The 22,149-nt window shown below is 37.8% G+C and overlaps 1 long non-coding RNA gene across 1 annotated transcript in view; it reads right to left on the bottom strand.

Annotated features, from left to right (window-relative positions):
- Positions 1–6,056: 6,056 nt before the first annotated feature.
- The window catches only part of LOC118973977 (uncharacterized), a 247,785-nt gene continuing 231,692 nt past the window's right edge, over positions 6,057–22,149 (bottom strand). The window contains exons 3-4 of the long non-coding RNA XR_005063543.2: positions 17,077–17,208; positions 6,057–6,732 (exon numbers count right to left, since the gene is read on the bottom strand). This is a non-coding gene — a long non-coding RNA (uncharacterized lncRNA). The remainder of the gene's footprint in view (positions 6,733–17,076; positions 17,209–22,149) is intronic.

Genomic DNA, 22,149 nt, shown 5'->3' with positions numbered 1-22,149 from the left:
ATTTTAGAGAGTTGGCTCATGTCGTTGTGGAGGCTTGTTACATCCAAAATATGATGCAGGAGGCTGGCAGGCTAGAGATATAAGTAAGAGTTGAGTTCAAATCGAAGGCAATCTGCTGGCAATCCAGTACATGCTGATATGGCAGATGAACTCTGAAGGCAGTCTGCCAGCAGAATTCCCTTTTGCTCAGAGGAAGTCAGCCTTTTGTTCTATTTAGGCCTTCAACTGATTGGATGAGGCCCATTCATACTGTGGAGGGTAATCTGCTTCACTCAAAGTCCATGGATTTAAATGTGAATCTCATCCAAGAACACTCTTGTAGAAACATCTAGACTATTGCTTGCCCAGCTATCTGGGCACTGTGACCGAGCCAAGGTGACACACAAGATGAACCACCACAGTGACCCACTGAACCCACTGTGAGAGAAACCTAAGCTAAAACTCCATTATCACCTAAACTTTATAAACCCTTACTCTTAGTAATCTATTAGGGAGACATTTTGGGTCTCTGAATTAGTGTCAGTTCAGAGCCAAGGTTCAGTAATTCCTGAATATTCCAATTATTTCCTTTTCCCCAATGCACAGACCCTTTGGTAAAAGACCTTCCCTTTGAATAAAGCTGGGAGATGGATACAGTATAAATTGTTGGCAGAATTGCTGGGTTCTTCTTCAAGGGGTTCCAGATCTGTCAATTGGCTCAAGTCTGGGACTTGTTCAAATATGATTTTATGATTCAGGTTACACTTTCACTCATTGGACCTTGAAGTCTTCCACTCATAGAAATCAAGGAAGAATTTGGCAGACTGCCCACATATTTTACTTCTAGGAACACCATGATCAATTAACCAGTGTCATAGGTCAAGGTGAGTCAAACTATTCTGATTACTTCTTTGACTCTGTTATCTATTAAAGCACCCACACTGATCTTACCTATGGCAATTAAATGCCTCTACTTGGTCCCTGAGATACTGGAATACAATTATTCCCATTGTAATTAGGTTCCCCAATTCAAAAACTCACCCTTCAGGTACTAGTCCTCAAGAACTACTTTGGGTACCAAAATCTGTACTATTTAGGGTTCTGCAGAGAAAAAGAACCAATAGGATACAGATATAGATATAAGCATAGATATATGGAGAGAGATTTTGAGGAATTGACTCACATAATGATGGTACTTGGCAAATCTGGGAAGTTGGAGCTTCTGTGGTGCAATCCATGGGGCAAGCTGGCAAGCTGGAGATTCAGGTTGAAGTTGATGTTCTGGTCTTGAGTTTGAAGGATGGACAACTCAGGCAGAATTTCTATGTTGCAGTCTGGAGGCAAAATTCCTTCTTTGGGAAATTTCAGTTTTTGCTGTTAAGTCTTTCAACTGACTGCATAAGATCAATCCATACAATGGAGGGTAATCTGCTTTGCTCAAAGCCTACTGATTTAGATGTTAGTGACATAAAAACAAACAAACAAAAATTTTCACAGCAAAATCTAGATTGATGTTTGACTAAACAACTGGGCTCCATAGCCTAACTAAATTGGCAAAATTAACCATCATGCAGACTAGTAATCTGGGGGTACTGCAAAGAATATATCTCTGGTTCTTCAAGTTCTACCATGGATGCTCCTTTATGCAGGCTTGAGGCAAAGTAAGTACCATTATACTGTCCGTCCTTACTTGGAGACTGGTAACTCATAGCATGTGAGAACCCTTTACAAAAATTTCTCTCTCTGGCTTCTGACATGGCTTCCTTTATCAGTTTCTTTGAAGTATCACTTACTTACATATGATACAATTACCTAATTAAGTGTACAATTAAATGAGTTTTGATAAATATATACAGTCATAAAACTACTTCTGTCTATGATCTTGAGTAAGTTGCTTAAATTGCATTTTTTCTTTTTTAAAAAAGTACTTCTCATTTTCAAAGGGCAAAATAAATTTAAGAGTTTGTTGTGGACATTCAATGAGATACAGATATAAATCGCCTGGCACAAACTAAGATCTTGATTAATGTTGGTCCCACATTTGTCCTACTGATGGCAAAAGCTAGGTTTCATATATTTTAACATTCCTAAGCAACTAATTACTCAGCAAGTTCTCAAATGCTGTTGTGGAATGAACAAATAAGTCAAGTTCTATAAACACACAGAGAGAAACCTATTAATTATGAATTCATTAAGGTCATCATATTTCCTTTCCTTCATCTCTGTAGTTACCATGCAACTTTCTCATATTAATTCAGTTTCCAAGAAAACTTACAAACTAGAAAAAAAATAGAGTATTCACTTGACTAGAGAATTTTGATCCATGAGGCAATAATGCTTCTCATTATAAATCAAGAAATCAGCTCTCAAGTTACTAATCAATCTCTAGTGAGTTAATTAACATTAATTAGTCTCCTAAAATCTGCTCAACTTTGAACAAATGAATAGGAGAGAACTTTTCACATGGAGAAAATAAGGATCAGGTCTGAGGCACATGGAGACTTTGCAATGAACCATATAAGATACCAAAAACAACCTTACTGGGAAATTGGTAAGTCAGTTTAGCAAAGTGTATACAGAGATATCAGGGCTTGGCTTACCTTTCCCTTTACTTTAATACTACTTATATTTTTTGAGGACAAATTGTCACCACGTTAAATATAAGCCCTTTAGTAAGGTATTCAGGGCCCTACCACATGCTGGGTCTATCAGTTGTTAACTGCATTATCTTCTGTTAGGATCCCTCTGTTCACTTCAGCCATAACAGACTGCTTATTGCTTCTTTCTGTCTCCACATTTTCTCAGCACTGAAATGCTTTTTTTTCATCTTTGCCCAAACAACTAAATAAGTTAAACAATGATCAAGGCCTGGTTCAAATATGCTTCCTCTCTGGAGCCTCCTTGATGAAGCTGGTTGGTTGTATACTGTTTTCTTTACTCTAATAAGTTTTTGAACCTTCCATCAGAGCATACATGACACTTTATCTTCAGGCAACTTGTGAATTCATATAGAACTCTTTATAGCATCTTTGTTGTTTTAAGCCATTAAATGTTGGGGAGATTCACTATGACCCACAAATAACTAATATTATAGTTCAATTGGTTCAAGGGGAAAAAAATGTACCTATTATTATGCAGCAGAAAAGTCCAAAGGCATGCTTGATGGATGGATGATGTAGGTGCAAATAATTATTGCCAGGGATATGTTTCTTCCCATATCTTCTATAGAGGATAAAAGATATTGGGTATTTTTTCTCCCTTTGTTGGCTTCTTTCATCAGACAGGTTTTTCTTATGAGGCAGCATGAGATAAATACCTCATGTACATGGCAGGATAAGTAGAAGCAGTTCCAGATACATCCTAACATGTTAACAAAGTATCTCTTTCCCAAGAGTTTAAACAAACATCCAGAATCAAGTCTTGTTGGCCTGCCTTGGATTGTATACACTTGAGGCCAAGGGACAGATCTTGGATGTTAAAACTAAGTCATTTAATCATCTTTGAGATAGATGGTGGGATAAACTCCATAAAAGGAATTTTCATGAGAAAGAGATGATATTCCAAAGAAAAATTAGAGTACTCTATCTGAAGAGTGGATGCTAGATAGGCAATATTATAGGCATCAACTACAGTTATAAACTGGAATAATCTTTCAAAAGACCAACTTTGATCATGTTTCTCAGACACAGACCATTTGGTGCCTTTATCCTTTCTTTATTAAATGTTTATTTGAAAACTGTGAAAAGTAACATGTTTTCACTGTAACCAGTGAAATATTGAAAAGAAATTATGCTGATTAGATGTTATACTGGTTAATTCTGAAGATATGAACTGAGCACCTCCTATGTGCTTTCATATCATGGGAGGTGCTTCAAATTCAGTGGTGAACAAGAGAAACTCAGTTGGTGCTTTCTGTGTGCTCCTACTCTGTGCAGTATAGTGAGAAAAAGAAACAAAACACTGAAGAAATAATTGTTTGAATAATACCTTGAATACAATGTTGAGTGCCATCAAGGAAAAATACAAGACCCTGTGACAGAGTAGAATTGCCTGGTGCTGAATAAATAAACATGAGGGTCAAATAATAGACTTGGTATCTAAGCCCCAAGGTCAAATTCTACTGTCATTGCTGGGTAGTCAAGGTACTTTGTGTAAGATACTTCTCTAAGTCCCATTTGCTTCATAAAATAATTTTTATGAAGGTCAAATGAGACGGTACAAGTAATGTGCTCAATGCAGTGCCCAGCCCAAAATAAATGATCCATACTTGCTCACTACTTTCATCATTTTGCACAAAGGACTTGGCACAGTGCCATGGATTAGCAAATGCCCAAAAGATGTATGCAAAATGATCTTACTACTAAAAACTTCCTCCAAACAGATCCTGCATGACTCTCTTCAAGTGTTTGCTGCAATGTCACCATCTCTGTGAGACCATTGCTGACTTCTATTTAAGGTATAGCTCTCATCTTGACCTTGAATCTCTACTGCCTTACTTATCACCATCTGATATACATGACATATTTTGCTTATTTACTTATGGTCTGTTTCCCCATTAAAATGTAAGCTTGATATGATTATAGATTGTTGCTTATTTTGCTCATTGGCATTTCTCCAGAATCTCTAACAGATAAACAGTAGGCATTGACTATACATTGAGCATAGTAATTGAATTTATTAATAACATTTTGTGTTCCAGGCATTGTTTAGGTGTTTTACATGTATTTTCACTTTCAAAGTGGATATTAAGACATTAAAAAATGCCTGAGCACTCACACAGGCTCATATGGGCTTTGAGGTTGGGCATGAACAATGTACACCTCCCTGGCCTTGCCAAACTTCCTATCTCCTACGTGATCTCCCTTGTTGAAGCTCCGTGGTTCTCCAGTCCTACCCCTAAAGGCAGTCTCTATTCCATTTAAGTAATATGTACTTACCATATGGTGTTCTGTGTTTGCTGAGCTCTTTCTTAATCTGCTTGGGAGAGGGGGATGCAAGGAAGAATAAGATTCTGAGGTCACATACACCTTTACATGGACTTGTCAGTTTAGCCCACCTGATCCCAAACCCCTGGCAAAAATAGACTCCACATTTTTGTTGTTTTTATTTCTTTTTGCCTCCTCATGGGCACAAATGTCTTTTACTTTTAAAGTAATACTTCATCCACTTAAACCTCCTCAGCTTGCACGTACTCTCCTATTCCCACATATTCCAGGGAATCTGAAATAAATGTTTATTGAATTGAGTTTCCAAAAGTTTTAAATAAAGCCAAATGTTCCATCAATATCTTCTGAATTATCTTGAGCTTCACATCCCTCTATTTTGCTATTTTCAAACAATTTTACTGCACCAATATCATGTTTTCCATGATAAAAAATAATCAAAAGATTATACATGTAAAATTGAACTTTCATTACTCAGTTCTATTCACCAGACATAATGAGTTTTAAAGGTTTTGTGCATGTTGCCAGAAATGTTCTGAACACATCCAAGCATAGTATGTGTGCCTATGTGTATTTCTATTTACACAAGTGAGATCAGAGTACTCCACAACTACTTTTTTACTTTATAACTTGGACATCTTTCCATATCCATTTATATACCTCTACCTTATTAAAATTTTCTTTTTGAATCTGAGATACACTGAGATGAGTTAATCATTTCAGTTGTGACATATAATTAACATCCATTAATATTTTCTTGTTTACCTATCTCTTGCTCTTAAAACTCAATCCATATTCCTACTCCTTACTCCCATGCTCCACCCACCCCCACATCTACTCCAAAACTGTTCAAGATATATATCTCATTGAAAATTTATAAAATAGTGTTATGTATGTTCATAAATATACATACAATGTATTAATGCATGCTTGTGCATAAATTTACATAAATTATATTATACTTTTTACATTTAAATCAATCCTATGCTTTAAAGATCTCTCTCTGTTGCTGTATATAACTCTAATTTGCTGCTTCTGACACCTGCTTAGTGTTCTAGAGACCAAATTCATTAAAGACAGGAAAAAGCTGCTATTATTAATTTCCCAGTTAATGATATTTATTTTATTCTTTCAGAATGATAATATTAGGGAAAAAGAATACAGGAGTTAGCAGGGGGCAGGTAGGCCAGGTTTGCTAGGAGCAAACATGCTCAGTTTTTATTTATCTAGGAGGTCTTAATTTCTCTTTCATTTTGGAAGGATGGTTTTGGCAGATACAGAATTTTTCTTTGACCAGTTCTTCTTTCAGCATGTTGAATATGTCATCCCACCACCTCTGGCCTCCATGGTTTCTGATGCAGATTTCTTGTACATGATGAGTCACTTCTCTCTTGCAGCTTTCAAGATTCTGTCTTTGACTTTCAACTGTTTGCCTGTAAGGTGTCTAGGTGGAATCTCTTTAATTTTACTCTACTTGTCATTCATGAAGCTTCCTACATATGTAGATTAATGCTTTTTATCAAATTTGGGAAGATTTTGGTCTCTTTTTCAAGTATTCTTCCTTCTTTCTCTCTCATTTATGCATGTATTAGAATATTTGATTGTGCTCCACAAGTCTCTGGGGATTTCTTTTTCATCCTTTTTTTCCTTTTACTAGTTTTCCTTCCTTTTCTGTTACTCAGTTGGAAAATCTTGACTGACCCATATTTGAGATCTCTTTTTATCTTCTGTCTGCTTAAATTACTGTTGAGCCCCTTCAGTGAATTTTTCTTTTTGACATAGGTATGTAGTTCAAGAAGAGAGTCAGACCCTGGATGAATCAAGAAATCACAAACTATTAGTAGCTTGAGGACAGTTTGGGTGGCCAGACAGCCAAAAACAAGTTTAGCAAAAACATACCAGGTAGATTCTAGGGCATTAGTTGATGGAAAAACAGGTTAAACAAAAGCAAATCAGCTAGATTCTAAATGGAGAACTGAGGTAACCTACAGTTAACCGAACGTTCATGTTATTCTCATTAACATATTAAATATCATACCCCTTGGTGCCATGACAGTTCCCAAGCTGACCATATCAGGACAAAAAGAGGGTGTAGTCCCTAAGCCTCCCCATTCTGAGAAAACCCACCTATCTTGATGAATATTCCATCGAACCTTTGCCAACAGTAAGATAAGAATTCAAGAAGGGACATCCCAGGGCTGCTCACCTCGTGAACATGCCATACTCCCTCCTTCAGTGTGTACTTTTGCTTTAATAAATTACCTTTGCTTGCATCTGCTCGACCTGCTTGACTTGCTTGTGAATTCTTTCTCCATTAGAGTCAAGAACTAGACTGCAGCTGCTCCAGGTTTATGTCATGCCCAGTGCACAGGTTAGACCTCCTTGGTACAGACTGCCCATCAACAATTTCAGTATTTTGTATTTTTCAACTCAAAAGACCAACTGGCTGTCCCTAAGGTATAAATTAAAGTTAATTCACACACATCAACATGCAGAATGCATCCATCCATAAACATATATCCACACACTTCTGTTTTACTCCTTTCTATGATTTATATCTCTTTATTCATATGATCTACTTACTGGTATGTCATTTCATACTTCCCTTTAGTTCTTTTGGCATGGTTTCCTTTAGCTCTTTGAACAATATTTAAAAGGCTGATTTAAGGTCTTTGACTAACAAGTCCAATATCTATGCTTATTCAAAGATAGTATCTATTATTTGATTTCTTTTGCATGTTTATGGACCCTATTTTCTGGTTTCTTTGCATGGCTTGCAAATTCTTTTGAAATCTGTACACTTAAGATCGTATAATGTGATAACTTTGGAAATTCCCTCCTCTCCAGGGTTTTCTTGTTGTTTTGTTGCTTCTTGTACTACTGGTTGCTTGTTTAGTAAGTTTCTGAGCTGATTTTGTAGTCTCCATTCTCAGTCATGTGTGGCCATTGAAGTCTGTACTCAGCTAGTGTTCCACTAATAACTGAACAGAGATTACGTTACGTGAGTTAAACTAAGAAATCTAGTCTTCACTGAGGAGTTTTGTGTATGTCTTGGGGCATGCCTTCCATACTTAGCCAGATGGTTTACATGCTGCCTTAGCCTTTTGGCTCCTGCTTTCAAAGAGTCTCAACGTCAATCCAGATGAGAGTTTAGGTCCTTCCAGGTCTTCCTTGAGTATGTGCACAGCTCTAGGCATCTGTGTGGTCCTCTAGATTCCCTAGACTATTAGAGCTTTACAAATCCCTAAAGCCTTCTCACTATTCAGCTTTTCCTTTTAAATCTTTTGACTGATCCATTGTTTGCCCCAAATCTTACCTGTTACCTAACGCAGCTTCAATGTTAAAAAAAACTTGCATGTAAATGTCCCCTAGGCTGAGGCTTTTAGCACTGGGTAAGCTCTGAGTCAGGTCAAATACAGAAAGACTTTAGTGTGGGATCTTCCAGGGAACCACCTGACAGGTAAAATAATGATAATTCTTTGGGAATGAGACTTTGGAAGAGCCTCTAGCTTTATTCTACTCCCTTTAGTATCAGGAATGCTCATCGGTATTTTCCACAGCTAGGCAAGGGAGCTGGGGATGCAACTAGACGAACTGAAAATACTCCAAAGTTCACTGATTTTTGTTTTTCATTTTTAAAAAATCAGGAATCAGTTTTCTTTCTTGTATAAGTGTTTTCTGAGTTGCTGCGAGCCTCTGGTTAATTTCCAATGTCCTATAAATGTAGATTCTGACAATTTTTGCAAGTTATTTTGTTGCTTTTATGAAAGGGCAAATTTTTGCAGGTCCTTACTCTACATTTGCACTTCCAAGCCATTTTTTATTTGTTTTACACATTACATTTCCATATAAATATCCTTTTGAGGAAAGAATTTTGCCAACACACACACACAACTGAGAACTTGACTCAATGATTTCTAAGTTTTAAATCTCTATTATTATCCTCTCCTCAATAATTGGAATGTTGCCTATAAAGGTACAAATCTTTCCAGTGTTAGAGTTTTGGCATTACAGTCTTTTTGTTTATGTCCCACTATATCTAAGATCATAAGTAGTTTATTAGGCATTTTTTAAGGCTTATATTAAAATTCATTTGTGTAAGCTGAAGTCACGGGGCACCCTGTACCATAGGAATTAGTTAAGTTAATTAATCTCTTAAGGACAGATCCTATGGTGAACAGGGATATAATGTGAATACATATAAAGGGAAAAAAATGTATTAACATAAGAGAAATTGCCTTACATAGAGAAAAGAATTTAAAAGTATATAATCAATATTGCCTGGGAAAGGAAGATACTGGATCAGGTGGACCTAAGTTAGCATATCTCTGGCAAACTATTCTCAGTTACATATAACTTTGATACATTGCATTTGCTGAGGTCTCAGCAGCTTCCTAAACCCAAGATGTTACTCTCCTTTGGATTTTGTGCTTATTGAGAAATGGTTTGATTAATCAGTTGGCTTGCTTGAGACCATTATGCTGGTAGGAAGTCAGTTAGCTATGGAGTAGGGGAAGGATGGGAACATGGGATGCTCATCTATTATAAAGCAACCCAATGGCATTCTGGCTGCTAGACTTGCCTTGTGTGATTAACTTAGTGTTTGGCTACATCTGCAAATTGGATCATATTTGGATAATAAGAAAATGCAACTTTTGGAGTTTTAAGATCCAAAAATGTGGTGGCCTAAGAAGTACTGTCCCTCAGGGGCTTTGCAAGTAACCAGCTGGTAATCCTGGCTAATACTCTCATTATGCTTCCAAACATTAGAATAATTTGTATTTAAACAAAATAAAATATACAAAAACTCATTAACTGAGTTTACCTTTGTGGTACTCTGCTGTCAACAGGCTACGAAAGAAGAAAGCATTCTGACTGTCCTTCTTTCCTTTTTCCCTTCCTTCTTCAACACTGTTTTGGGTGCTTGGTAAACAAGGCAGGTTTGTGTCTTTACTTATGGAGTGTGTATTTCAGTTAAAGTAGAAGTGAAAGAAATCAGAAGCAGATAAGAATTTCAGGAAGGACTATTGTGAAAACAAAACAGTATTAATAGAAGTGACTACAGGTGGAAATAATCTAGTTTGTGTAGAAATCTCAGAGATAGCAATATTTTATTAAGACTTTAATGAGGAAGAATAAGCCATGAAAGTAAGAGTTTTCAAGAGAGAGGAAACAGCTTGTGAAAATGCTCTGAGGTGGAGACAAGATTGGCATTAAAAATTTTAACCCTATACACATTTAAACCTATATGGAATTAAATCTAAATTTACAGCATTTTGAAAATTCCATTTATGTATTTGGACTTAGGTTAACTCAATCAGATGTGGAGTGCTAAACAGCCAGTTTTTTTGCAGGGAAGAGAAGTATATAGTATGATTCATCTTGTTTATATGTCAGCTTTAGAGTAGACTGAAATGTAATTTAGGAGATTTCCTTCCATGTTGTAATAAATGTGTTATCCTTGATTGGTTTATGCTGGTATTGATAAACTAATCAGACATTACGTGTCAATTTGTATTAGCTTAGTTGCAAATTGGCAAGCCCAAGTCAAGGTTGGACTAAAGTGAAAATTTATTGTCTCAAACAATCAAAGGAATGGTCCAGCACAAAACTGTAGTGAGAGAAGAAATAGAACTCTCAGTTACTAGCAGGATTCTCTCTCCTTTTCCTCCTGCCATTGGGTTAACTCCACTTTCTCTACTGTCAATGGATCTTTCCTAAACAGCAAATGACATGGCCACTAACAGCTTCTGAGTTTCATGTTTTTAAGCTCTGCCACCAGCAGTTACCACTATCTCTGAATCCCAGAAATCCCAAGTATGGGCTCTGATTGGATCAGCGTATGTCCCAGTATTTCCCTTGGAACAAGAAGCTGGATCAGAAGTCAAGCAATGCAGAAGCATGGTAGGTCTGCTGGTACAGCTCAAAGAACAAGGGATTGCTTTTACCTGAAATGAGTGGAATGGATTGAGAGATGCTGTGCAGTTAAGACACTTGATATTTGCTACATTGTTATTTATCAGTATCCATTTGAAAGCCAGCATAAAACACGAAATCTACTTCCAATATGACCCTATTCCTGTACACAACATTAACTACAACCCAAATGAACATAACAGAAAGGTCCAGTAAATTCTCCTCATTGCTCACCTTTAATCATGAGATTTAATTTATTTAGAAGTAAAGTTAACATGGACAGAGGGGAAAGTCTTAAATCCTGAAACTACCCAAATGGAATTTTTAAGATTGAAAGCAATTGTTCCAGATCTGAAACATAATAGAATTAAGGAACTCTTTCTACATGTGAATGGAGACATGGCCGTTTGAATGTCTACATGGGTCACTGTACCAGAGTAATTACAAAAGCTCTAATCTGATTGCCCATGAGAGAATTAGTTTTATTTATCCAGAATATTTAGACACTGGACCTCTGATTATTTTATGCTAAAATATGTGTATGTTTCTGCTTCAAATTTAAATTGTCTGGGCAATTACACTGATTCTATGCTTTATACTGCTTGTGAGGGCTAATTTTATGTGTCAACTTGACTGGGCTGAAGGATACCCAGATAGCTGGTAAAAAAAATTATTTCTGCGTGTGTCTGTGAGAGTATTTCTGGAAAAATCAGCATTTGAATCAATACACTGAATAAAGAAGATCACCCTCTTAAAAGTGGGTAGGCATCGTCCAATTCATTGAGGGACTGACTAGAACAAAAAAGCAGAGGAAGGGCAAATTTGCTCTTTGCTTGAGCTGAGACATCCTTCTCCCACCCGTGGACGTTGGTGCTCCTGGATTTCAGGCATTCAGACTCACATTGATTCATATCACTAGCTTTCCTGGTTCTCCTGCCTGTAGATGGCAGATTGTGGCACTTCTTGGCCTTCACAAGTGTGTAAGCCAATTCCTAATTTTAGAAATCTCCCCCTGTATGTATTTATATATACATCCTAGTGGTTCTATTTCTACGGAGAACCCTGGCTAATACACTGTTTTACAGTAAAGATTTAGTGTTTATGTAGTTTGATTTGAACATTGTAGGTAAACCGGATGATTCAATTCCTCAAATGGAATTCTTCAATTTGCCATTCTATACTGACTGTACCAACAGGCTAACCACGAATTGTGCTCTTTGTGTGTGCAACAGTGCTTTTATTTAAGATGTTTGTTTTGTGTCTACACACACAGTTTAACTGAAATCTCAAAAGAGAGATGATGCTCTAACCCCAACCTTTAGACCTCAGAAGTTTTTTACTGATTATCAAAACACCTCAGATATTTACTGCCATTAGGATAATTTCACATTTTAGGATTTCGCTGTTTATTTTGGGGTTTGTTCAACCTTCTGCAGATTAAAATGAACTGGCAGCAATGAACAATAAGAAAATTATACAACTCACAATTTCCTACTAAGTAATAATCACACAGCAATTACCTTAAGGGAGCAATCTCATTCTCCCTCTGCTTGCCCTTAGTTCCTCTAATTATATCATTTCGGAGGCAGATAAACTTTATGAAGATTTAAGGTGCTGCAGAATACCATTCTATATATTTATTTATTTATTTATTTATTTATTTACCTACTAAGCTCCACTAACAGAGCCTAGGAAATTGGGAGAACAAATAGATGTTTGTTCTATAGAAACTTTTAGACAAAAATGTGCTTCTCTGCGATTATTTATTTAAATAACTACGGGTTGGTTTGTGCTTATTTTAATAGACCCATAAAGGTCTTTGTACACTCATTTCTTATAGTACCAATCACAAGGCTTTTCCACAATTAATTTCTGTGTGACAATGAGATATGTCTAATCTAGATTGTGTAACTTCCATTGTGCCCCAGCCTCTTTTGGAGGATGATGGTTCCTCAGAGATGTCTCAGGTGGTTGGTGTTCTGCTCATCACTTATTCCTCTGTGTGGGTTTTAAGTGGTTCTCAAAACTATAAAACATTTTGTAATGGGGGGATTGTTCATTGTAGTGCTTCTGCCCCAGAGTTATGATTCAGTGTAGATTACAGGAGGACTGTGGTCTCTGGTGGAAGCCTGATGAGAACCGATCTAAGTCGGTGAGGCGGTCTTCAGTGGAGCCCTGTGGTTAGAGGCAGTAGCTATTATATATTTTCCTTGCTTACAACTTCACTGTTAGTGGGATGTTACAGGAATGTAAGTCTCCTGACAACTTCTAAACTGCTTGTTTAACTGCTGTTGAGCAGGTGCAGAAACTGTCATTCCTCCTATGATGGGACACCCTATGACATCAGGCACTCCAAATGTGCCATGCTTGAATGATTTTTTTTCTGAAATGGACTCCCATTCAGCTACTTTCTAATTGGACAGGATGATAAGAACAGTCATTAGTCAATGTTACCCAGGTCCCAAACCAATTCTAGACCTAAAGTAATGCTCTGAAGGGGCTGAGCACCTGGCAGATTTTTATATCTGGTTCATGAAAAGGCACTGAAGCTTTTAAATATTTCTAGTCAACAAGAGATCTTGAACACCACTTATTTTTACCAGCAGGGGAAAATCAATATTCCTTTTCTAAATTAATACCTCGTATCATCAGAAGACATTTAGAATAAATATTTGAAATGCTCGTATAGTCACTCTGGAATGTGAATTCTTAATTGGAGTACTTCAAGTGCTAACTGGCTGTCCCTAAGGTATAAATTAAAGTTAATTCACACACATCAACATGCAGAATGCATCCATCCATAAACATATATCCACACACAATATATTATTAGTTACATGGAAGTATTTTAAAGTAAATTGCCTATAACAAGGCAGTGAAACCATATTTCAGGGTCTCCAAAATCTACAATTTCTCACAGTTACTACCTTCTCTTCTCCAATAGAACAACTCTGTGCCTCCTCTACATATTCATTTATCAATGCACTCAAACTGGGTTTCTGAATGCATTCTACTTGCAGTCATTACTCACTGACATTAAATGTTTGGTCACAAATAAATTACAACCAAAAGAAAATTATGTGCTGTCATTCTTCTGATTCATACTTCATTCCCTCATTTATTATTTCTTAATTCTTCCAACCCAAGAGGAATTGTTAGGGTGAATGGAAGGCAGGACCAGGAGTCAGGACTTGTGAGTGATCATTTAGTTACTTAGTGTCATAAAAAAATAAATACCAATTTTGGCTCTTGCCCTTCTCCTACTGTTTCCCCTTGATTTCATCAAAGTTACCTCTTACGCAACAGGTTGGTCTGGCATTGAACACTGAATTAAGAAAAGTATGGAGCTATAGTCAAAACTCTATTACTGAGACACATAAATATATAAAAATGAGCATGCTATTTGGTATGAACACTAAATTTCATCAGCGACTGTCTGTCTTTTATTGTATTGGCTCCCTAAAAATGAGATTCCAGAATGTTCTTTTTACTTTTGTAATTCTGAAAATGTGTTTCTGGAATAGCTTAATGGGGAACTCCCCCATGGAAACAAGAGGTGGCACATGTCACAGTGTCCCTACTAAGGGTTTGCAGGAACATCTGTCACTAGATTTTGTGTGGTCTTTGAGGACAGGAACCAGGTCATGTTCATTTTTGAATTTGCACTGCTGGATATTTGTAGGTGCTCAAAAATGATCACTGAATAAATGAGTAAATGAACAAATAAATGAACTGATAAAAAAATTTTAAAATAGCAGCTTATAGAAATGAAGGAAAAATAGAATGGTATAAATGCCAAATGAGATCATTTAAATCTTTGACCACTAAGGGTAGATTAAATCTATTCTTTTTTTCTAGAAATAACAAGATGAACAGATTTATACTTTTTCCTTTAGAAGCTTGTATCCTTGAAGGTCAGTAGAATCAAACGATGTATTAGTTTTGTGAGGATGCCTATAAAGTGACTTTGGTTAAATGAAAAAGTGAGATTTATTATATCATTCTTCACTATTTTAAGCAACCAGGTACAATGGGCAGTGACCTAAGGGAAGCAGGGAGTGAGAATATCTGGGCAAATCTATTCTGTGCAGACAAATTGCAAAGGCAGAGATCCTGTAGCCTGTTCAGGAAGCAGTGACTGGGTCAGAGTGAGTCGGGGAGGTAGAGGGAGAGACCAAACTAGGTGAGGACTTGGAGTTTTACTCTGAGGGCGGTGGGAGGGCTTTGAGTAGTTTGAGTGGAGATGTGTAATGACTGACCTGCATTTTAGAGGGCTCACTCTGGCTCCTGTGATATCAGGGGAGAGACACAAGAATGGAAGTCAGAGACCTGCTAAGGGGCACATGGGGGATTTCCTGTTGAAGAAAGATCATCTCAGGGCATGGTAAACAGAAAGAATGATGATGTGATAGAGTCTGGGGAGTGGGGCTACTCTTCTACTTTAGGTAAGGTCAGTAAGACCACTCTTTCTTAGGAAGTAACATTTTAGCTTAGACCTGACAATGAGAAAAGCCAGCTATATGAATATGTAGGGGCAGAGGATTCTTGGCCCAAGAGTAGCAAGAGTTAGCATTGTTCAAACAGATCATTCAGACAGGGTTTAATGAATTTTCCCCTAACACTAAGCCATCAAGCCAAAATTTGATCCCTTTTATGTGGTTCAAATTTGGGAAGTGTGAGGTATCACTGAAATGCACAGGCTTCAAAGTCAGGCTAATTTTCCTTCAACTCACAATTTTCCCCAGTTGTATGTCCTAATGTAAGTCACTAAACTTCTCTGAGCTTTGTTTCCTCATTTGAAAGTAGGGCTAATAAAACCTACCAGATAGTACTGTTGTGAGCATTAAATGAGATGACACACATAAAGCAGCTAATATGTCTCCTGATGCATACTTTCTGTTCAATAAACAATATTCCCTTCTTGAAATGAAGAAAAGGAAAACATGTCATCATGGCCAAATAAGACAAAGACGTCTTTCCTTTGCGGTAGACGGTGCTAACTTGGAGCACAGGGAACTGCCTGCCCTTCCTGGTGCCTTGCCTCCCACACAGACGGGCTCTGCAGACCCTCTGTTAGGGGACGTGGGTGGGCTCGGTGCTGACAGTCATACCGCAGGAGTGCTGAGTGGGCCGCCTTCTTTAGGCTAGCCTTCCTTAACAGTTACCTTTATGCATTGCTGGCCTAGGGAGGAGGATTCTTTGATAAGTTGAAGAGGAAGTATCCCCAGGCACAAATCCATGGGATGCAGGTGTGCGGAGGCCATAGCCCATACAGAGTTAAGTGCTAACTCTGTAACAAAAAAAGTTCTATTGAACACAAAACCTTATACTTAGTGATCCTAATTTCAAATGTAATGCTAAACAAATGATTTAAAATATTTTGTCGATAATTTTACTCTTAAACAATATTTTTAACATTTCAATAGTGAGTATGAATCTGTCTACCCAGTAATTCTAGTGCTTCAGAAATGTAACTGTTGCATTTTTTGTAACTCAAAATTATTCTGTTTCAAGATCTCATTTCCCTAATGATGTGGAGGCCCCTTCGCAGGAATCTTACCCACTACTCAACTTTATTCTATTGCCCCCAACGTCCTTCTGTCTAGACTTCTATAACTCAAAAGCTGAAAACTGAGTTAGGCATTCTACTGGGTCATCTCATCCCTGTAACAGAGCAGACACGATGCCCAGTTACTCTACTTATAAGGGTGTGGGTAATGAGAAATAATCTTGGAAAAAAATCAATGATTAATATTTGAAACTATTACGTGAGCCTCACTTCTATAGCAAAAGGATATTGACATGATTGTCACTTATGTAGCAAAATGCAATTAATGAAATAAGCTTTATTAGTTTTAATGAAAGCTACTCTTAAGTGTAGTGGGAGGACAATGGTCCCTCCTTAAGCAGAGAAATGGTCAATAGTCATTGCTGTGTCTCTGGTGTGTCTCCTGGCTCTGTTTCCTCAATGTTCTTTTAACGACAAACTTTTTTGAGTGACTCAGATCACTATGATGTAAACATTACCTCCATCTCATATCTTTAGATGACTTTTGTCTAAATCACATCCCCTACTCAAGAGGAGTATCACAAGCAAACTAGGTCATGTTTTTTTTGCACTAGTAAAACATGGTCCTAGAGAGTATGGTCATGAAGGACTTCAACATGTACTGTATTAGCACTCATTTAGCCAAAAGCCTCAGAAATCTAAAGCTGAAAGGAGAATATATTGGCTTACATATCTGAAATGAGCTTGATTCAGTGACACAGAAGAGATTATTCGAGTTTTCTTTGTTGTCTCTGTCTCTTCAATCTCCATCTTTCAGCTCTTCTTCCTCTGCATGTAGTAGGTTCAATTCTCACAGACTTTCTGTGGTAAGAGAGATGACCAAGGTCATGTCTTTAAAATTTATTATTCAGAAAAAGAACTTTTCCCATCCCCACTCTCTCTGCACTTCCAGTCTCCAAATATCAATTATCTGGAAGGCTTACGCTTTCTTGAGCCATGTGCCTATTCTTACTTAACCCAACCATTGTAAAGAGAGATGAAGTATTCTGATTGGCTGGTCTTAGTTACACACTCACAACTATAAGGACAGCTCCACAAGGATTACAAGGAATATAGAAACATGGATTCCCAATAGAAAAAGCAGTTTTCTGTTACCAGAAGAATGAAGAAGGGCTATAACAATAAAACAGACCTCACCACAAGTGGGAGGAGGAGCATGGACTCAAGCTCTCTGTGTGCTTCTTTGCAAATTCGTTTTGAGGCACTGTCCACCACTGGGGCTCTGTCCACAGGAGAGTCCATGCATTATGGCTGGAGACCCCCTAATACCCAAAGCACCTTGCAGGAACAGACAATGGCTAGTTCTGTATCTCTCAACTAGATTTTTACCTTGCTTTGAAAGATGCTCTATGGATTTTTCTCATTAACACATCTTGTTATTTTTTCCTCCCACCTCCTTCTCAACCCTCCTTAATCACATATAAACGGGCTTCTGTGACTTAAGTTTGCACAATTGGTTGAAACAGGCTATTTAGTAAGCCAAATAAATATGGTGACACAGATCTGTTTGGGTGGGATTGGGCCCAATGTGCTGTAAAAAATTATTTCCAAGTTTCTTAGGGGGGACCCTAATTCTAGGTGAAAAAACCAGGAGCCAAATTTCAGTCTTTCATTATATATCACACTGGTATCTCAGATCGAGTTCCTCCTCCTCACTTCGTTTCTCTGGGATGACACATGCTCCTGCCAAAGTCAGAATTATCAGTGATATGGAGAATGAGACTAAATCAGATTTACTGTAGATTGTGGATAAAACACCTCCAAATCAGGAAGAAAATGTCAATATCATTGACCTCAAGACAAATATGTGGTTTTTGGACAGTGTAACTCTCAGCTCTTTGGCCAGCAGTAAAGCATGAAAACATCAGCAGAGATGGGTTCTCTCCTGAACGGAATGTAAAGTGCCCTCATTGATCCAGATTTAGGAAGGACTGTAAAAGTGCTGAGCCTATGCAGAGAACTGGACATGAAGCCAGAAAGCTTGAAATGCTAGCCCTAGATCTCTGCACCTCTCAGAGTTCTTGCTTAACCACTGGACCTCTTTCTGTACCACTTTCCTCTTTATTTGATATAAATATGACTATTATTCTCATGGCATCTGTACAAAACATTGCTGCCCACTGTCCTTTATTAGGGTATACCAATTGAACATACCTTTCTCACTTATTCATTCTCAATTTAACAGAACAATACTGCAGGAAAACCTTTTGAATTCTATGTTCCCATCTCATTCATTCCTCACTGCATCTCTGGGAAATAATATCCATGTCCATTTTTCCTTTTATCTAATTGCTGATGACTCCCAAATATAGTATCCTAAGGGCTGTTAGAAGGACTACTGATTTAAAAAGTACATGTTCTAATAAATCTGGATGCTAATGGGTTTTTAACATAGATCTTTCCACAGACTTTGGTATGATGACAGCTATTGTGACTCACTAAGAGGAAGATCTACTGTGAAGCCTTACTCACTTATTTTCTGTGGAACTCTTGGGAAAACATCTTGTAGAACTGATGTTTTTTAGAACCTAATGTAGGAAAATCTGTCCAAATTTCAAATTCCTCCTTAGAGCTGTACTGGGCTACAGGTATAAATTTCTCATTTCATTCTTGGTATCTAGCCTTGAAGAACACATAGCTGTCTCAAAATCAGCATCATATTTTTCCTTTCTTTCCTTCTTTTTCTGTTCAACCTCATGCCTTTATTTGTAGTACATGAAAAAGCAATGAGGAGAGGAAAATATTTAAACAGATAATGGCTGAAAAATTCCTAAATATGATGATGAAAACTATGAACATACATATCCAAGATGCCCAATGATTTCCAAGCAGACTATACATAAGCAAAACTACACCAAGGCACCCCCTAATCAACTTACTTTGAAAATCAATTATAAAAAGAAGATCTTAAAAAGCAGCTTGAGAAAACTAATACATTACATAAAAAGGAACAAGGATAAGAGTCACAACAGAAGACAATATAGGGTGACATTTTTAATATACTGAGAGAAAAGAACTGTCAACCTAGAATTCTAGAACTGCAAAACAGTCTTTGAAAAATAAAAGTGAAATAGAGACTTTTTTCAGACAAATAAGGCTAAGAGAATTCCTTACTAGCAGATCTGCACTCAGTAAATTTTAAAGGAAGTTCTTCAAGCAAAGGAAAATAATACCAGATGGAATTGGGATCTACATGAAGAAATGAAGGCCACAGGAACTGATACATAAAATAATAAAATGCAATTAAAAAAATTTAACCTCTTTAAAAACAGTTAATTGTTTAAAACAAAAATTGTAACAAATAAGATTTATCACTATGTAGATGTGAAATGTACAGTGATAACACCACAAAGGAAATGAGGAAATGGTGATACATTGTTGTAAGGTTCTTATATTATACATTAAGTGCTGTACTATGGTATGAAGACAGACCATGATAAATTGAAGGTGTATATTGTAAACCTTATAGTAATGATTGAAAAACTAATACAAGGAGGTAGTGCTAATAACCAATAAAAGAAAAGTAATGGACACATAAATAATACTAAGCTAATTTTTAGAAAGATTGGAAGAGGTGATATGGTATCCCAGCTTATTGATAACCATTGTGGCTAGATGCAGCCTTTGATCCTTATTATGACTGCAAGACACTTGCAGCAATAGCCATCTGGAAACTTTGAAAGAGACAATGTTTATGACTTCGAAGTCCTGGAAATTACATTGAAATGCTTGGGGCCACACAATGAGTTTGGGGGAGAGAGAAATACAAAGAGAGAGAGAGAAGGAGAGAGCGCATGTGTGGGCTTGGGGTTCTGCCTCCATTGGGGTTGAAGGTGGGGGTCTAGGGTTTCATGGATTCACTATTGGAGAATTTAAAACGTAAGAGCCGGAATTTAAAGCATGGGGAAAGAAAAAACAAATAGCCCAAATTGTTATTGAAATCAAGATCTCTAAAACAAAGAGTCTGTGGCTCAGAAGAAGGCTTTAGTAACTTGGCCATAGTTACACAGTTAGTAAGTGGGGTGCTGGGGTTGGAATTAGATGATCTGACCTGTGAGTCCATGGCAGGCATGATCCTTGACAGTAATCCTGCAGGCTCTTTAACGTATTGATTCAGAGTCCAGTCACTTCTTTGTTTTTCTGTCCTCTCTAGACTGACTCAGGCCAGCCCAGTCTGGCGTGCCATTATAGGAAGGGTTTATTTTTTACCATTTTGTGCCTCACCTGGTTTTCCTGCTCATGCAGAGAGAAAGCAGGAGAAAAGAACACAAGCAAGCAATAATCCATCTTTATTTCTCACCTCTCAGTTCTGAAAACCAGACAGCGTTTACTGACTCAGCTCCAAGAGAGGCCACTTTCATTCCAAGTAAAGGTTTTATTCTTGGCTCCGTTGGCTTCAAAGATCCAGCTGGGCTCCTGCTGCCCAACACTAACCCATAGCAGTCACAGATCCTGGTTATGATGGGAATGTCCCCAGTTCAAGTCATAATTAGAAAAGACATTGCTCCTGAACCCAAGGTTTCTAAGCAACAGATAAAGAGCCAATTGAATGTTACAGGCTGAATGTCCTGTCCTGTCACCATGTCCATGGTGTTTGTTATACAGACTCTTGGCTACTTCTCTGCATGCCCATCTGCTAGGATGGCAATGTGCCCTCTTGTTCTGTATTTGGCTTCCTGCCCATGGCCTTCATGGCTGCCAGGCCATGACAGATGCCTGCAGATCAACACAAGTGTTAGATCTTCTCTAGCTATGTCTCTTCTGGCAGCTACAATTCTTGTAAGACATCATGCACACCTGTTGAGTGTCATCTGCCAAACAATATGTCTATTTGGGAATGGGATTAGGGGAAGGTGCTGCCATGAAGACAGGCTGGAAACTTAGCTCCTTATACGTGATGGGCAGATAAGTCTATGCTGGAGACAGGAGGAAAGTTCAGGGAAGCAAGGGGGATGAGGGGCTGTAAAACCTCAGGCAAACACAGACCATGGAGCAGCAGGTATTAGTGTGAACCTACTCCAGTATGGGCCACTTTCCAGAAGCAGAATCTGACAAGGTCAGGAGAACTCTATGTAATGAGCTTGCTGGACTTTACAATAGAAAAGAAAAGCAGAGGATCTAAAATCCCACCCTTGTGCCTGAAACCTCTAAGAAATGTTTTCAGCAGCCTTAGTTCTAGGCATTTGAAGCTCAGACAAAAGCACATACATAAATTGCTTGTGGTACATTGCTTCCTTACCAAGTAAGCTGTAGAGGTGATGTGAATGCGGAGCAGACGATACAGCATCCTCGGAGAAAGAATGAGTGAAATTGTGGGGGGGTGGGAATTACATGGCACACGTGGGGCCACACAGTGAGGTCAGGATGGAAAGAGAGAAGGAGAGAGAGAGAGACAGTGCGGGCATGGGGTTCTGCTTTCATTGGAGGTGAAAGGTGGGTGGTAACCTTAGTAACGCTCATTTCCTTAATCAGTTTGCATTCACTGAGCACTATGTTCCGAGCATTGCAGGTCTCTGAGGAGGCTGAGGAAAATGGCAACAGTGACAACAAGAAGGCTAAGTGAGAATCAGCTGTCTTTCATTCAGCAAATTCAATGTCTAGTTCCTGACCTTGACACTGGGCTGTAATAATGAGCAAGACAGAAGCAATCTTTGACAATGTATAGTAATATGGTCCAATCTACATATTTAAATATATAAAATCTAGAACTCTTCTTTCACTCAGAAACTTACAAATATATTT

This window comes from Manis javanica, chromosome 11 (genome assembly GCF_040802235.1).
Source record: "Manis javanica isolate MJ-LG chromosome 11, MJ_LKY, whole genome shotgun sequence".
NCBI classification, from domain to species: Eukaryota; Metazoa; Chordata; class Mammalia; order Pholidota; family Manidae; genus Manis; species Manis javanica.
The sequence above is the reverse complement of the archived record's forward strand: the minus strand, read 5'-3'. Positions and strand labels throughout refer to the sequence as shown.